The sequence below is a fragment of the Silene latifolia genome, chromosome X (assembly GCF_048544455.1).
Source record: "Silene latifolia isolate original U9 population chromosome X, ASM4854445v1, whole genome shotgun sequence".
Lineage (NCBI taxonomy): Eukaryota > Viridiplantae > Streptophyta > Magnoliopsida > Caryophyllales > Caryophyllaceae > Silene > Silene latifolia.
The window spans coordinates 297199180-297217865 of record NC_133537.1 but is presented as its reverse complement, the minus strand read 5'-3'; the positions used below and the strand labels follow the sequence as shown (position 1 = coordinate 297217865).

The 18686-nt window shown below is 41.9% G+C and overlaps 1 pseudogene; it reads right to left on the bottom strand.

The window, feature by feature from the left end:
• LOC141621881 (4-hydroxy-tetrahydrodipicolinate synthase, chloroplastic-like) overlaps positions 1–18686 on the bottom strand; it is a 44584-nt pseudogene that overhangs the window by 13758 nt on the left and 12140 nt on the right.

Here is an 18686-nt window from a genome sequence, read left to right as displayed (position 1 = left end):
ATCATAGGATTTGTTGGTTTAAACATGTCTTTGTGATATCCCATTTACTCCCCTCTTGGTTTTGTTCTTCATGCTCTTGGTTACAATTCTTACATGGTTTAATGTTAGAATTTGTAGTTTAAGTAGGATTATCATTGTTGGCTTAGATAGTGGTAATCACTTGCTTGAGGATTGTTGTTGGGTAAATGAAAACTAGAGAGGAAAGAGTCTTACTTTGAGAAAAATTGGAACTTGTAGGATTGCACCAAGTCCTTTTAATTATTGAATCATCTTAATCACCAAGTGTTTGTTGTATTGCTTGTTAGACCAAGTTTGCAAATTTTACTTTGTTTCATGTCACCAATCAACTCAAAAACCCCCCTTTTCATGTCTCTCTATTGTTTGCCATTGTGAATAACCATTGTTTGTCTATAGCTTTGTCTTTAGTAGTCATTAGTTTACATTTCAAGTTTTTAGCTTAAAAGACCTTCTCTTGGGACCGACCCTTACTTGCACTATATTACTTTATCATTTAGAGTAGTCTAGAGTATAGTTTGGCTTATAAATTGTTAATTTGGTAGGTTAATTCTAGCTTTTTACGACACCTAGTTTGAGTCTTATCACCATGAGAACAACAAGAACATTACTCCAGTGCCTCAATGGCTCCCGCAAATTGCGGGGTAGGGGGGGGGGGTCGGATGTACGCAGTCTTACCCTTGTGTTGATTGTTTCAAATGACTCAAGATGAAAATTGCGTCGAAAAACTACAACGAATGATAGGTAATTCACAATAGAAAGAAGCGCGGTCACTTAATTGAGCCATTTTGCTTTATTCTATCGTAGTCCTGAATCAAAGAGTAATGCATCTTTGGCTCCATAGAAAAATGGAATGATTTCATATTCATAGTATGCCATGAGAGTAAATTATTAAACTAATGGAATGATTAGAAAACTATCCATTTGCTAATTGCTTGCTAAAAAATCATACATACACTGAACACAAAATGACAATGCGAGCTGAATGCTTAAGCAGCCGAAGCAAACTTTTATCTGGGGAAGACATTTCCATTCCAATAAAGAGAGCAAACTACCTGTTCTTCATTTCATAACTTCACATAGGTAGATGGAAATTAGGAATCACAGCTGCTTGTGGGCATTTCCATCTGGTCTACGCTCTACAAGTTGAGGACACAAACCATCTATTAATAAAAAGTGTACATGATTCTGCCAGATTGAAGGCCTCCTCTTATGGAGACTTCTATATAACATCACGTAAACGTTTCTTTAATACAGTCAACATATAGGAAAACGCTGACATAGTTTGAGTTGACTTTCTTCAGCAGCACCATCTTACTAATTGACATACTTGTGACTTGTGTGCATTTGACATAAGCAACCACTTGTATCCCCCAGCAAGACCTCAGAGAAGGTATGACATGATAAGAATACTCCCTCCGTCCCAAAGTAATCTTCGTAATTTTCTTTTTGATTCGTCCCAAAATAATCTACTTTCTTTTTTTTATACTAAAAACTATTGGTTTCCTGGTAAAGTTTGTTCCGCTTCTCTCTACTTTTTAATTATTCAGTTATATAAATTGGTTTCCGCACATTTTACAACTAAGAAGATTATTTTTGGATGAAGGCAGTATCAGTTTTAATATATAATCGCAGCGCTAGATTGCAATTTCGACTCAGCCTTTGATCGCTAAAGCATTAAGTTTATGAGATACGGAGTACTATATTCCGTATCATAATAAATTCAAGACCTAGATATCCTCTAACAAAATATCCACATTTTGTGAAAACGAAAACAAAAACCCGGCTGCTACTACCTGTAGCAGGTGGGAGGACCAGAGATTGAGAAATAACTGCATGAGTAATGACATTAACGTCTCATCCTCAAACTCAAAACTTCTAAATTCTAACCCTATCATCTCTCCCTTACGCAACAGACATGAAAACGACCAATATGAATAGAAGATTCAAATAATTTGTAAGTAAAAATGATCATCAATATACCTATTGTTGAAATGAGTCAGAGAAGGGCCTGAATTGCAGATAGTAGATGAGTCCTTGAGGCACAAACTCTGGCTTGTTAGAGTAGTCATTTGTTTACCTTACAAGACGGTATCCTTGGAGATGAAAATAAAGACTGGAAGAAGGGGATAGACATTGAATTTCAATTACTAAAACACATGGAACTAGTTGCAATAATCAAAATAGAAACAGTTATGCTCCAAATTAGAACTTAGCAAATCAGGTGAAGAAGTCCCTTTGGTTGATCACAATTTTGTTCGTTGGACCGTCTTTCTATGAGAGGTACCAATTACATGATGAGAAACATTAAATCATCATAAGGATTTGGGTTAGTTTCACGTAGAGCCCATAGGCCGTCTCATACAAGACTTAGGGTGTGCTTGGATTGAGGGATTTGAAGGGAAAAGAAAGAAAGGGAGAGTAGGGGATTAAAATTTCTTGTTTCGATATCAAATAAGGGTGGAGGGAAATGAAGGGGGAAGGATTTGGAGGGATCCATTTTCCCTCATCCAAGACAAATCAAAATCTCTCTATAATAGATAGGATTTGGAGGGAAATTGTATCCAAAACACTTACATCTCATTCCCTCTCTTTCTCTTCCTTCCTTCCCCCTCCCCTCCCTTTCCCTCCTATTTTGTTATCCAAACAAGGCCTTAGGGTGTGTTTGGATTGAAGGATATGGAGGGATGAGAAATTCATTGTTTCGTTAGCAAGATGGAGGAGGAGGAGGGATTTGGAGGGAAAATTCAAGCCAAATTATTTCCCCTCCAACATAGGAAAGATTTGGAGGGAAAACGACCCCTCCATTCTCCCTTTCTTTCCCTTCCCTTCCTTTCCCTTCCATCCTTCCCCCTCCCTTTCCCTCCTTTTTTGGTATCTAAATAAGGCCTTATTGTTGGAAAAAATCCTCGCTACATTTCACCAGGGTAACAACAATTTCAATGAGAAGAACAAGGAAGTTGAACCATAATTGCATTCAGCGAATCTCACCCAAATTACAATTTTTTCGGCCTCTGATTTCGGTCGTATTTTACCTATTTCTTACCCTGTTCTGTAAAATTAGTATGAGGAAATAAATTGTATAAGGCTGATATGAGAAACGAATTGGGAAGAAGAATTCTCGTATTTCTGTGTCAATATCGTGTACATAACGGACTATATATAGGTTACAATATATACGAAACCCTATATACTATGCCGACATCAAATAGAAGAAATATGGTAATATGACCATATGGAAAGATATACAAATATACGAGGATCAAAACCGTATCAAAATAATATATCTCGTAATACCTCCCTCAAGCTGGAGCGTGGGGATCAACAACGCCCAACTTGGAAAGCAAGTGCGAGAACTCGCGAACGCCTAAGGCCTTTGTGAGAATGTCAGCGACTTGATCAGACGTGTGAACATATGTCGGAGCAATTAAACCACCTTGTATCGCATCGCGCACGAAATGACAATCAATCTCAATATGTTTACTTCTTTCGTGAAATACCGGATTGCGTGCAAGATGAACGGCCGCTTGATTATCGCAATACAACACCGCAGGATTCTTAGTAGGGACCCGAAAGAACTGGAGAATCCTACGTAACCATTTGATCTCACAAGTTGCCGCGGCCATAGCTCTATATTCAGATTCAGCGGAAGACAGGGACACTGTGTGCTGTTTTTTCGTCTTCCAGGAGAAAGGACTAGCGCCCAAGAACACGAAATACGCAGTCAATGATCGACGAGTCAAAGGACAACTCGCGTAATCGGCATCACAGTAGACAGACAAATTAAGAGAAGAGTCGGAACGGAACAATAATCTTTGACCAGGGCTATTTTTCAAATAGCGAACGACTCGTAGTGCTGCATTCCAATGGGTCTCTCGTGGCTCATGCATGAAACAGGATAAAATATGCACGCTATAGGATAAATCCGGCCTGGTATTAGTTAAATAAATGAGACGACCAACCAAGCGACGGTAAGACTCTGGTGCCGTAAGCACATTATCAATAGCCAACGCCAGCTTGTGTTGTTGTTCAACGGGTACAGCAGCTGATTTTCCGCCGATCAAACCCGTCTCAGCAAAGATATCTACGGCATATTTCCGTTGACAAAGAAAAATGCCAGTGGAATTTCTCGCAACTTCAAGACCCAAGAAATATTTCAACGTTCCGAGATCTTTCATATGGAAACATGAATTGAGATACTCCTTTACGCGACATATGGCTTCTGTATTATTACCTCCAATGACGAGGTCATCTACATAGACCAAGATATATATTTCGACTCCAGAAGCAAAATAAGTAAATAAGGAGTAATCAGATAAACATTGAACGAAACCGTAACCTTCCAGGGATGCCGTGAGTTTTTCAAACCAACAACGGGAAGCCTGTCGGAGACCATATAAGGACTTTTTAAGACGACAAACTTTACCTGGTGCATCAACAGAATATCCACGGGGCAAATTCATATACACTTCTTCTTCCAAATCGCCATGAAGAAATGCATTATGTACGTCCATTTGATGTAATTCCCATTGTCGAGCAGCAGCAATTGCAAGGAAGATACAAACAGTAACCATCTTTGCAGTAGGAGCAAAAGTCTCAAAGAAATCCACCCCCTCCTTTTGTCTATTACCAAGCACAACAAGACGTGCTTTGAACCGCTCAACGGACCCATCAGCTCGCAATTTTATCTTGTATACCCATTTATTGCCGATTGCCTTTTTACCAGGTGGTAAGTCTACGATATCCCAAGTCCCATTTCTAATCAACGCATCAATCTCAAGACTCATCGCATCTTGCCACCGTTTATCTTTCATGGCCTCACGAAATGTGGAAGGTTCCACGGAGTTATCAACTGCACCCATGAAAACCCGGTGTGCCATAGAAAAATTATCACAAGATAAAACATGTGCTAAAGGATAAGGCATACCTGAAGAGGACGTATGTACCGAGGAACTTGAGGAAAGGCTATGTGGCGTGATTGTATGGAGAACACGAGCACCACTTGAGACGTATTCATCACGGCTGTATTTGGACCAAGGAATATGTGGACGATGTCCTCGCCCATACTCAGACTGGACAACAGACGGTGGCTGCTCAACGGGCTGCTCTATCTCCTCCTGTACCTCCCCGGTTTCATCCCCTTCTACCACCTTATCTGGACGTTTGTTATCGTCAACTGTTGTACTAACATCGCCCAAAATGATTTCAGCATTATCATCAGGATCACCATGCTCAACGTTCTCAGTAGGTGAATTCACTGGAATGGGATGGTCAGAAAGCATAGGGAAAATCGACTCATCAAAAATCACATCTCGTGAAATAAAAAATTGTTTTGAGTCCAAATCGTATACTTCCTAACCTTTCTTTCCGAATGGATAACCAATAAAAATGCATTTCCGACTACGTAGCGCAAACTTGTCACCATCTTTTCGTGTATGTCTCGCATAACATAGACATCCAAAAATACGTAAATTATCGTATACAGGTGCCTTCCCAAATAATACCTCATAAGGGGTTATGCCATTCAAAATAGCCGAAGGGGTTCTATTAATTAGATATCCTGCAGCTAAAACGCACTCTCCCCAAAATTCAATTGGTAAACCAGCTTGGAAACGTAAGGCTCTCGCCACATTAAGAATGTGACGATGTTTTCTTTCCACTCTTCCATTTTGCTGTGAGGTTCCCACACACGAAGTTTGGTGTACGATCCCAAGTTCAGAAAAATAAGGTCTTAAACACGTGAATTCCGTACCGTTGTCAGTACGCACTATTTTGACATCTTTATTAAACTGACGCTTTGCCATAGCAACAAAATTACGTAATAATTGAGAGACTTCATTTTTTGTTTTGATTAAATAAACCCAAACGGTTCGTGAAAAATCATCAACGATCGTAAGAAAATAATAACTCCCACAAGATGAAGGGGTACGGTAATCACCCCATAAATCACAATGCACAAGCTCAAAAATTGTTGCAGCTTTATTCTCACTAATAATAAACTTGTCTCTTGTTTGTTTTGCTTTTAAACAGATATCACAAATAGCAATGGTGTGTCTCTCACGTTTATTATTAACGAAAGGCAATAAACTGACTACCCGTCTCGAAGGATGCCCAAGCCTATGATGCCAAATTTCAACATCACCCTCACGCTTCTTAGCCGACATTGCAGTGCGTCTCGTGCCTCCTTCCAGTAGGTATAGCCTTCCCTTTTGTTCACCCGTACCAATCGTCCTCTTCGTTGCGCGGTCCTGTATGACACAAGCTTTATTAGTGAAATGTATTTCACAATCAAGCTCAACAGTTAACTGAAAAACGGATATGAGATTGCATTGAAAATCAGGCACAAATAAGACATTGTGCAAAGTGAAATCTCCTGCAAAATGCACGCAACCCTCTTTTGATGCCATGACAGTTTTTCCATTAGGAAGGCTCACACTACACGGGTTAATGTTCTTCACATTACACAAATTTTCGAAACAACCTGTCATGTGATGGGTTGCTCCGGAATCGAGTAACCAATATTCATAATTATCCGTCTTACCATTCATCCGCACATTAGAAGAATAGGCTTTGTTTTGATTGACATATGCTTCCCATTGCTCCTTTGGTACCGTCACATAGTTGTCTTTGGAATCAGTGCTCGTGTCTGTTGTCGCATTTTGCGCCATATTTGCAGAAGAATTGCCTCTCCCCTGCATATTATTATAGCCTCCGCGACCTCCTCCTCGTTCACCACGGCCTGCTCCTCTAACACGCCAACCTTTCGGGTAACCAATGATCTCAAAACACCGTGCAATAACGTGCCCATATTTCTTACACTTCTCACACCACGGCCTACCTTGCCCCTCTGTTTCTTGCTTATTCACCTCGTCTGACTTGGCAACCACCATTGATGACGTAGAACGACCAGCAAAACCCATGGGTTCAACCCTATCTTCGCTTCCCCTGGCGCCTGCAATGGTGACAACTTTGCGTCGAACTTCTTCTTCTTGAATAAGAGACGCATATGCTCTGTTAAGAGAAGGCAATGGCTCCTGCAAGAGTAAGTTTGAAATAGTCATAGAGTATGCCGTGGAGATACCCAAGAGAAAATCATGGACCTTTCCTTCGTCACGCTTTCTGTCTAATAGCTTGTTTATCCCGCACTTACAACCACCGCAGCTACAAATCGGATTGCGATCGTACTTGTCAAGTTCATCCCAAAGTTTCTTAAAATGGCCAAAATAATCGGTTACCGTCTCGTTGTCCCTTTGGTTGCAAGTAGCTATTGATCCCTTTATGCGATGCAATTTTGGACCATTCCCAACGCTAAACCGTTGCTCAATATCGTCCCATAATGCCTTGGCCTCTTCAGCGCAAGTAATCGATGAACCAAGACTGGGTTCAATTGTGTTGAATATCCAATTAACGATCATGGCATTAACTGTAGATACCTCATTTCTGCACCTCCCGCAAACCACCCGGTGATGATTGGGCCGCATGTTTGGTACGCGGAACGATTTGTGACAGTTCGTAAGTTTATCGTCAAGTGATTTCTCAAACACTAATGTCTACCTCTTAGTTGTCATCTACGCGCCGATACGGTCGTTTTGACAGTAATTAGAGTACATTTGGAGTCCGGGCCTAAAACCGTCTTCATTTTCTGATAACCGCTAAATCCCGAGTCAGAATGTTCTGGAATGTTCGGGATACTTCTATTCCATATTTTATAAATCTTTCACAATCTTTTATTCTTTGGTAAACAATTTCCCGTAATATTCATACAAAATATTAAGGAAAATAAGATTATCCCGTCATTCCATAAACTAAACGCGGAAATCTTTTTCCGCAGGAGGAAACCACTTGGGAACAGACGCAGCAGGTGCTGCGCCTCTTCCAAGAGACGCAGTGACTGCTGCGCCTCTTCCAAGAGACGCAGTGACTGCTGCGCCTCTTCCCAGGTCCTTTTCTGCGTATTTTTCGTATCTTTTTCGTATCTTTTCGAGATTCACTTCCAAAGTCTCTCCGAAAACCCTATTCCTTCACGTGATTAGTATAAATAAGAGCCTTCGCTCCTCATATTTCTCACGCGAGTGTCCGCCCTTCTCTTCTCCCTTTGCATTCTAGACCACGTTCTTACCTTTTGGCGTCTACGTGCTTGAACATTCGACCACGTAAGCTCGGATCCTTCTGAGTACCAGCCTCGTTTGCATGACCGACGAATTTGACCAACTCCACAATCAATCAACTTAATTAATCTTAATCGTTTTCCTCTTATGAGGGCACTTTCGTTACATTCGAGTCGAGCATCACTAATCATAAACTTAGTTCATCTCGTTTCGTCAAACATGTAAGTCTGAGGGTGTAAATCTCTCTTTTATTTATTGTTATTTACTTTTTGTATCATTAATGTAAGATTTATGTCGAAAATACTTTTTAAAACCGATTTCTAAAACCGTGCTTTAAAACCCTTTTTACGGATTACCAGAAGATAACCGTCGAGAAAGGACGCACCAACTGCTGCGCCTCTTCAAAGGAGTGCAGTACCTGCTGTGCCTCTTCGTGAGGCTGCCGCAGTTCCTGCTTCCTTTCTTCTTCCTTCGTCCTCTGTAAATTCGCTTTCTTTTGTTTGTTTTCGTTTATCCTTCAATTCTTTGACGTACATTCACAATAATTTCACATGTATATTGTTTAGACATCATTAATACGTTTAATTAGTCCTTAAATCCCGACTTAAATCCCAAGTAATCCAATATTTGCGGGTTTTCGTCATTAAACTCAATCCGGGTTGTAGAAATTCGATTTATTCATATTGAGTTTCTGGAATTCGACCTTTGGTATATTTCCATCTGTCTATTCGCCATTAGTTCGTCAATAATTTGTCGTGTTTAATCTATTTAGTTCACCTATGTCACTAATCAATCTTTCATCCATGTAAATAATTCGTTTGTATTCATCTCATCCATGTTTTATCGTTTTTATGACCCATTCGCATGTAATTAATCCATTAAATCACTTCTATCCGAGTTAATATCGTAGTCAATCCTTAAAATCATCAATTGACATTAACGATTTGCAGTTCCGGCTTCACAGCCAAAACTCATCCTTGGAACATACGCAGCAACTGCTGCGCCTCTTCCAAAGGGCGCAGTCTTGCTGCGCCTGTTCCAGGTTGATTTCTGTCTCTGAACTCCCTTTCTGCCTTGACCTGGTTTAATTAGTTTACGTATAATTAACTATTAACCGTATTATCGCCTACTGATTTGTTCGTTGATTTATTCCTTTATTCTTTTTTCTCAAATTATCCGTTTTAGGAGTATTTTCGACATAAATCGCTAAACCCGATGTAATTATTGTATTCTTTATTGTATTTATCATTGTATTTTGTATCATTTGTATGCTTCCATATAATCGAACCTAAATTCCCAACTTCGACCCAATTGTTTGTTAAATTAATTGTTCACCGACTTAGTTAATCTTCACATGCTAGGATTAAAACTTGGATGTTGCATTGCATGCATATAATCGACGATATATCAAGTACGAATAACTTCCCTAATCATTAGTAGAGGCCGCTATCGAGGCGGGCGGGATTAGGTGTTCGTTCAAAAGAGCTTCCTAATACGTACCCTCACCCCTTACTCCAGATCTCTGTGAACATCCGTGTTCATTGGCATCCACGAGAGTCATTCTAGACATAGAATGCTAAGGGTAACGAGTTCTTGGTGTTCATGTCACTACTTTGTGTCTTGACATGACATGAGGTATTCGAACGGTTCCAATTTCCCATAAAAATTGGTGGCGACTCCACAAATGCAAACGCTTGTTTCCCAAGCGCCCCCGTGGGCCCATGTCCACAGTTTGGCGACTCCTCTGGGGAATAATACACTTACGTGTAGCCAAAAGGGTGAAACTTGAACAAGGTTAGGGAGTAGTTTGTACAAGAAAATTGTCGGTTTTCATAACTCGGTCTTCCTAGACCGTTTATTCGGCCTTCCTAGGCCCAACCCAACCCATTCGACCAATCGTCCCGTTTAAACGGTCCTAATTCTTATTTGGGCCTAAGGATGGATAGCGATTGACATCATCCATAACATGGTACTTACTCTTGTTTGTATCAAGGACTTTCACTACTTGAGGAAATGGACTAGGAATCGGCCTTACTCTTGTTTGGTACGAGCCTCTCCACAGACTTCGGGTTTGATTGTTCGGTATGGCAACCCACCCTTTAAACCAAAACCCTTTTAAATTCACTCAGCATCCCGTTATAATGCTTGTATAAATGTTTGTACCTTACGTGATCACCATTTCTAAACAAAACCATGACGATTTTTGTAAAATCAAAACCTCTTTTAAAGTGTAAATTTCGAAAAAGGCCCATCATTAGCGCAAAACCAAGTCGAAACTCAGTCCATTTGTCGAGTCAAATTTCGGGCTCAAGCCCATTTCAAAAACCTCACTTCGAGTCCACTTCTACAACTACACTATAGTTGACTAGGACACACATTTTCAAACTTGGTCTTTTCTTCAAAAGCTCACTGACACAAGTGGCACACACCCACTTCACGAGTCAAAACTTTTCTTTCTTAGTAAGTGTGCTAGAATGGTCGATCGTGTTTTGATTCGTCGTCAATCTCTTATCCAGTTTCCAAGATGCTTGAAACAAGCGACGCGAACTTCAATCAACTCCAAAATAGTAATGATCGAATCCTAGCCGCGCTGGCTCAAATCCAAGTTACTCAAGACCAAGTGCATGATCGCCTTGACACCATCGAGGGCCGGATATATATTGTAGAAACAAGGATTCCTCCTCGAGAAAGTGAAGTCGTTGATGACTTCGTGAATGATTTCAGGAACGACAGCCCTCCCATGGGCGTGACTGCAGCTGAAAACGACTCCAATACTTAGAGGAGCAATTGATGTACCTTAAAGGGGATGACATTTATAGGGAGAATAATCGCAAGTATGAGGCCGTAAATTCCAAATTGCCAACCAACTTCAACATGACGGATATCCCTAAATTCAAGGGGCATGAGAACCCTTTGAACCATATCCGTGCCTTCAAGGATTACATGTCTATCAAAGGCATCAAACCCGAGATGTTCTTAAGGATCTTTCCTTCATATCTTGATACCATCCCAAAGCAATGGTTCTACTCTCTAGAACATAAGAAGATCGCTACTTGGGAAGATGTCGCGATCGAGTTTGCTAAGCAATATGCGGATAATGCTGAGATCCAAGTTAACATGCGCACTCTAGAGGTTCTTACCCAAAATGACAAAGAAGGTTTTACCGACTTTCTAAGTAGGTGGAGGAAGACTAGTACCCAACTAGTTGAACGCCCGGATGAGGCTACCCTTGTGGAGAAATTTGTGGACAACTTAAAGCCCATCTATGCCAATCATTTGAGGTACCAAAACATCAAAACTTTCAAGGACTTAATCGTACTAGGAACGAGAATTGAAGGTCACATCCGTAAAGGGCTCTTGTCCAAAACGGTAGGTCGAGGATATCAAGGCTCAACAAGTCGTTCTTACGGCTCCACTAGCAAGACCGATGAAGTTAACCTCCTCGAGCCATCCAAGAAGAGTACCCCACCAAGGAAGTTTACAAATCTTGGGGACACATACTCCAATGCTCTAAAAAGGCTAATGAAACAATGCAAACTCTAACCCATAGGACCTACTCCCGAACCTGAAAAGAAGTCCAAGTTCTGGGACAAGAACTCATACTGTGAATATCATAGGGGCAAGGGGCACGACACAGAAAAATGCTACAAATTGAAAAATGTGCTTCAAGACATGATAGAGGATGGTCGACTACCAATACCGCCGGGAGGTAAGCCCAACAACACTCAGAATCCTCTTGGAATTCTAGTGATCACAAGTGAAGAATCTACCTTAGATTATTCACACCTCATTTCTCCAGTTGAAAATGAAATCCACGCAATCGAGAATGAAGGGTTCTACTCTACCATTTCCCCTACCATCACCGACTTCATTACATGGGCAAGAAGTGTGGATAGGCAAGTTTGGGAATTAGAAAATGTGGTGACAACTTTACATGACCCCAATGCAACACCCAAAGAACATGTGCCATTAATCTTTTCTCAAAATGCCACTATGCAAGAAATAGTCGCCGTGGTTGATAAACTAGTAGACCAAATCACACGACTAGAAGACGAGATCATGAGAATGAGGGAACTAGCTACAATCAATGGAGTATTGGCCGATGATGATGAGGACGAGTATCTCATTGAAAACTCCCTAGTCAAAGAAATAGTCCAAAATGGTGAAGACCAAGATGTGGACCACCTAACTCGTTCGGGGCGCCCATATCAAAGTACTACTCAAAATGGTCCAACCAACGTTGTCACACCAAATGATAACGAAGATGACTCCACTGATCATTTGCTCAAGCAATTACAGAAGACAAAGGCTGATCTTTCAGTCTGGCAACTAGTAGCAAGCTCATTCCCACATCGCCAAGCTTTACTGCAAGCTTTGGCCAAATTAAATGTAGCGCATAACTCCACACCCGATGATATAGTCAACTTGGTCTTCCAAGAATCACCGAAGCTAAGTAATCCTATTACTTTCTCAGACGAAGATTTGCCACCCTTTGGCGCTAGTCACAACTTGGCTCTTTACATCACCGTCATTTGCTTAAAGAAGAATGTGCCAATGACCTTGGTAGATGATGGCTCCGCGGTCAACGTCATACCCCTGAAAATGGCATACAAGCTAGGCATGAAAGAGTCGGATTGGACCCCTACCAATCAAGGTGTCCGTGCATATGATGGTACACGACGAAAGGTCGTAGGACTCGTTAACCTAACCATAGCCACAGGGCCAATTGAGCGAAAGGTTAACTTCCAAATAGTGGACATCGAAGCTTCCTTCAACATACTTCTGGGAAGACCTTGTATTCACGCTTCCAAAGCAGTAACATCCACTCTTCACCAAAAGATCAAAATTCCACTAAATGGCAAAGTGGTGACGATCACTTCGTCACCCATTAAGGCGATAATCGAAAAGAAGTCGAATAATCAAGTCCTCGCGGATCCAGTATATGAACTTGGGGGCTTTCAAAGCATAAGTGTCATAGAAAGTGAATTGGCACCCCTATACTACGATCCCTGTTCCAACTTGGTGGTCAACCACATACTCAAATCTCAGGGATACTTCCCTGGAATGCCTTTGAACCCTATCCGAAGAAACACCTTCGCACCCTATAAGGAAGGCAACTCAAAAAGAATACCACTTGGACTAGGGTACAAACCCACTAAAGAGGAAGTTCTCGAGATACTTGCTCAAGTTCAAAACCGTAAGTACGTAGGAGTCCAAATGCGACCCTATCTCCCTACCTTAAATGGATACTTTGTTAAGGAAGGAAGTTTAGAACTCTTTCACGGATTTCCCGAACCTTGGCACTATCTCGAATGGAAGCTAGCCGGAATCGAGATCTTTCACGATTGCTACTTCATTCCTCCAGAAACGGTTCCTACCGTCAAAGCTCGTCAAGCACCTTGCTTAGACGAACAAGCTGTTAGTCTATTGTTTGGAGAAGATCGATTTGTTAGAGCCGCGCAGGATGAGATCATTACTATGATACTTCAAGACGACCACTTCAACCCTACCGCGTTAATCACATAAACAAAAGCAAAACAGCAGAAAGGATGGAGAAAGTCAATCAAGTGGACCAAAAACCAAGGAAGACTCTTCAAGCTCACCACTGGAGAAGGAGAGATGTTCAAAGGAGAAACAGAAGACGATGAATTCGAGTTAGAGTCAGAGTCGGAGTCAGAGTCAGAGTCTAGAGAAGTCACTAAGGAGTCTCCTCCTGTCGTCATCCCCATTCCCTTTGTTTCTCCTAGCTTAGTCTCAAATAGTAACAGTAGTTCGGAAAATGTCCCAACAACTGTCCCTTTACCGCTACTGACCACAGATCAGATGGCTTCTTTGTTTCAACTTTTCTCAAACTTTAATATGAACAAATCAGGTTCTGCTTACTCTTTGTGTTATCTTGAGTGCAATTCTGTTTATGATGATAGTGAGGATGACCCAAACCCGGACTCAATTAAGATACCTCCCTACATAGCCAAAGAAATACTACAAGAGGAGGAAGGGGGACCCGTAATAGAGAACACCGAACCCATCAATGTAGGAACCGAACTAGAACCCCAAGAACTTAGGATAGGGACTACCTTGACCCCCGCCGAGAGGGTCAGTTTCATAGACCTCCTAAACGAGTTCAAAGACGTTTTCGCTTGGTCCTACAAAGACATGCCAGGGATCGACAGGGATATCGCCGAACATAGAATCCCAATTAAGCTAGGTTTCAAGCCCGTAAAACAGAAGCTTCGTCGAATGAGGATAGAATGGGCTCTCAAGATCAAGGAAGAAGTCGATAAGCAATTCAAAGCTGGATTCATCAAAGTTTCCGAGTACTCTGACTGGGTAGCCAACATAGTACCTGTACCCAAAAAGGATGGAAGAATCCGTGTTTGTGTTGATTTTAGAGACTTAAACAAAGCAAGTCCTAAAGATGACTTTCCTCTACCACATATCGACATATTGGTGGAGAATACCGCAGACCACGCGTTACTATCCTTCATGGATGGGTACGCGGGCTATAACCAAATCAAAATGGCCATAGAAGACATGCATAAGACCGCCTTTGTCACTCAATAGGGAACCTATTGCTATACGGTCATGCCGTTTGGTTAATCAATGCCGGAGCTCCATATCAACGCACCGCGACCACACTCCTACATGACATGATGCATAAAGAAGTTGAGGTATATGTAGACGACATGATTGTTAAGTCCAAGGATAGAGAACGGCATATTGCGAACCTTCGCAAATTCTTCTTAAGGTTACGAAAGTGCAACATGAGGCTCAATCCTCAGAAGTGCACATTCAGAGTAACATCTGGCAAACTCCTGGGATAAATCGTAAGCCAACGAGGCATAGAAATAGACCCTTCCAAAATCAAGGCTCTGATCGAAATGCTACAACCTCAAACAGAAAAAGAAGTCAGGGGATTCCTGGGTAAAGTACAATACATAAGTCGATTCATATCGAAACTCACCATGATTTGTGAACCTATCTTCAAGAAGCTAAAGAAAACAGATCACACCATGTGGGATGATGACTGTCAGAAGGCATTTGACCGAATCAAGGAAATATTAGCTAAACCACCCGTGCTCATGCCACCTCAACGAGATCAACCTCTTGGTCTGTATCTCACAGTGACTGAAACAGCCATGGGCGCCATGCTAGCTCAAACCGTAGGAAAGGAAGAAAGGGCTATCTACTACCTTAGTAATAAGTTCTTGGAGTACGAGTGTAAGTACTCCCAACTCGAAAAGACATGCCTCGCTCTTGTGTGGGCAACGAAGAAGCTACGACATTACATGCTTAGCTACTCCGTCAAAATATACTCCAAAATGGATCCAGTCAAATACCTCTTCGAGAAACCCGTCCTCAACGGACGATTAGCAAGATGGACTTTGATGCTCTCAGAGTTCGATCTCAAGTACGTGCCCCTGAAAGTTATAAAAGGGCGTGCCGTCGTCGAATTCTTTGCAGAAAATCCCATCAATGATGCACAAACAATAGACACTTGGTCATTTCCAGACGAGGATATACTCCAAACTGATGTAGACTCCCGGGACCTTTACTTCGATGGAGCATCAAACTTAAGAGGATTTGGAATAGGAGTGTTGCTCATTTCTCCTGAAGGCGAGCATACACCGATCTCTGTCAAACTCGACTTCGAGGTGACAAATAATGCTGCAGAATACGAAGCTTGTCTCATTGGACTACAAGCGGCAGTGAGTTTAGGCATTAAAAACCTCCGAGTACATGGGGATTCATCCCTGATCATCAATCAAGTTACGGGATCTTGGAAAATCCGAAGCGAAAGCTTAGCACCTTATCAAGCCAGAATAGACCAAGTTGCCCAATTCTTTGATCACGTGACCTATCTACACCTACCTCGAAAAGAAAATCAATTTGCGGATGCTCTTGCAAAACTCGCATCTTTGATTAATATGCCAGATGACATGGCGAAAATGCCTTTGTGTATCGAACGACGATCAGAGCCAGCTTATGTCCACCAAATCACCGACGAAGAAGAAGTCACAGAGGAGCCTTGGTTTCAAGCAATCCTAAATTTCAAGCTCAACGGTATCTATCCTCCGGATATGGACAAAAGGGGACAACATGCTATACGTCTACTAGCTTCCCAATACGTTCTCATGCAAGGAGAACTATACAAAAGAACACCTCTTGGGGTAATCCTACGTTGCCTTGATCATTCACAGGCGCGTAAAGTAATGGAAGAAGTTCACGATGGAGAATGCGGTCTTCACATGAGTGGGCCCATGATGGCAAAGAAAATCACACGTTTGGGGTACTATTGGACCACAATGGAATTCGATTGCATCAAATACGTAAGGCATTGTCACAACTGCCAAATCTTCGGGAATGTACAACATGTCCCTCCTTCATTGCTCTATACAATGGCATCTCCTTGGCCATTTTCTGCCTGGGGAATTGACATAATCGAGAAGATAACCCCGGCCGGAACTGGAGGTCACTGTTTCATCCTAGTGGCAATCGACTATTTCACCAAATGGGTAGAAGCGGCTTCCTACACTAGTCTCATGGCTAAAAACGTGGCAAAGTTCATACAGAACAACATCATCTGTCGATACGGTTGCCCACATGAGATCATTAGTGATAATGGATCACATTTCCAAGCCGAGACTGAGCAATTGCTAGCCAAGTACAAAATAAGGCATCACCACTCTTCGCCGTATAGACCACAGACTAATGGCGCGGTAGAGGCGGCAAACAAGAACGTTGTCACAATTCTCAAGAAAATGATTGACAACTATCGAGATTGGCCAAGCAAAATACCCTTTGCTTTATGGGGATATCGCACATCAGTTAGGACGCCCATTGGGGCCACCCCTATCTATTTGACCTATGGTATGGAAGTTGTACATCCAGTCGAGTTAGAAATACCATCCTTGCGTATCTTACTCGAAAGTCAAATCCCGGAAGCCGATTAGAAGAGGGATAGATATGAAGAACTCATCCTCCTGGATGAACGTAGGCTACGCGCATTGCATAATGTCCAAACCTATCAAGCACGTATCAAACGAGACTTCAACAAAAGGGTCAAGCCAAGGAGCATCAAGGAAGGAGACCTAGTACTCAAGTCGGTTAGAGCTCTTTTACCTGTCGATCCACGGGGAAAATTCAAACCTAATTGGACCGGGCCATTTCTAGTCAAATCCATACTTACAGGGGGTGCGGTTAGAATTACAGACTTAGATGGGAATGAATTTGCCAACCCGACAAACCTTGACCAACTAAAACGGTATTATGCCTAGAATAGGAACAAAAATGCGCCTCGCGTAACCCCGCGTGTCGCTCTTGTGGCACTAAATAAACGGCCCCTGGCCAAGCTGAAATAAGCCAATGTCACTCTGCTCTTGCATTTTGACAATTCGTCATCCTCATATCATCAAATAAACTAAATTTGCACCTTAAGAGTAAGTAAAAAGCTCATGCTTATCTTCTAAGTTCATTACCAGCTCTTTCTTAGAACAATTATTCTTTTACATTTACTCGAACTACGCGCAAGGGTTTGATTTCATTTTTAAATGAATACGTAGGCAATCCTTCACAGGATACAACCCATTAATTTCAAAATGTAAATAGGACATTTGCAATCGCATTTGGAATTCGACAAGAATAATAAATGGAAAGTCACAACGGTTTCGTAACCAATTAACCTCTTTTATTAATTTGTAATAATAATACGTTACATAATAATAATAATGCCAAGTAAAAATAAAAATAAGCTAGGATTCTAAAAGCCCCACCTTCTTATTACAACAATAATAATAATAAATAATAATAAAGACATGGGCTATTCCTCCATTTTCCCTTTGCCCTTGTCATTTTTGTCATACTTCTTGTCACGACCTCGAGCCGGACGCTCTTGCGCCACTTCGGACCTAATCACCAACGGTCTTTCTCGAGGCCTAGCCTTACCATTCTTGTCAACCACTTTGTCCACGACAGGAGAGGTCTTCGGTTTCTTCGAAGGATGAACAACTCGAAACCCGGCTTCTTCCTCTCCCTCAGTCAGATGCTTCTCTTTCTCCTTTTCCACCTCGCGCACCTTGTAGTCAACGGGCTCGCGTTTCCTCAATCTCTCACGCTCCTCCGGAGTAGTAGCTTTCCTCCACCGCAGATAGGAGTCCGACACCCATAAGGCACTAACAGAAGAGTTCAAGAACCACACATTTCTTTGAGCCCATTTAATGGCCCACTCCCTTCGACTCTCGGTAGTGAGCGCCACGGCAGTCTGCGGGACAGTGTCAAGCTTCGGGATCATCTGCTTCATTCCAACTTGTCTCATCAACCTCTCCGGGAAGATGCATACCATGAATTCCAAGCCTGGAATGCGCACAGATCGGGTAGGATCCAAGGAAGATACTCCAGTGACAAATTTGAGATGCCACCATGGTACAACCCATCTAATCAAAGGGCCATCATCACTCTTCAGTTTGTTTTCCCAGTAATTGCAGACCCGAGTGAAATCCACCATGTAAAGCCTAGTCCTCATAGCAATCGAACGAGCATGATAAGAAGGAACATGAACCGGGG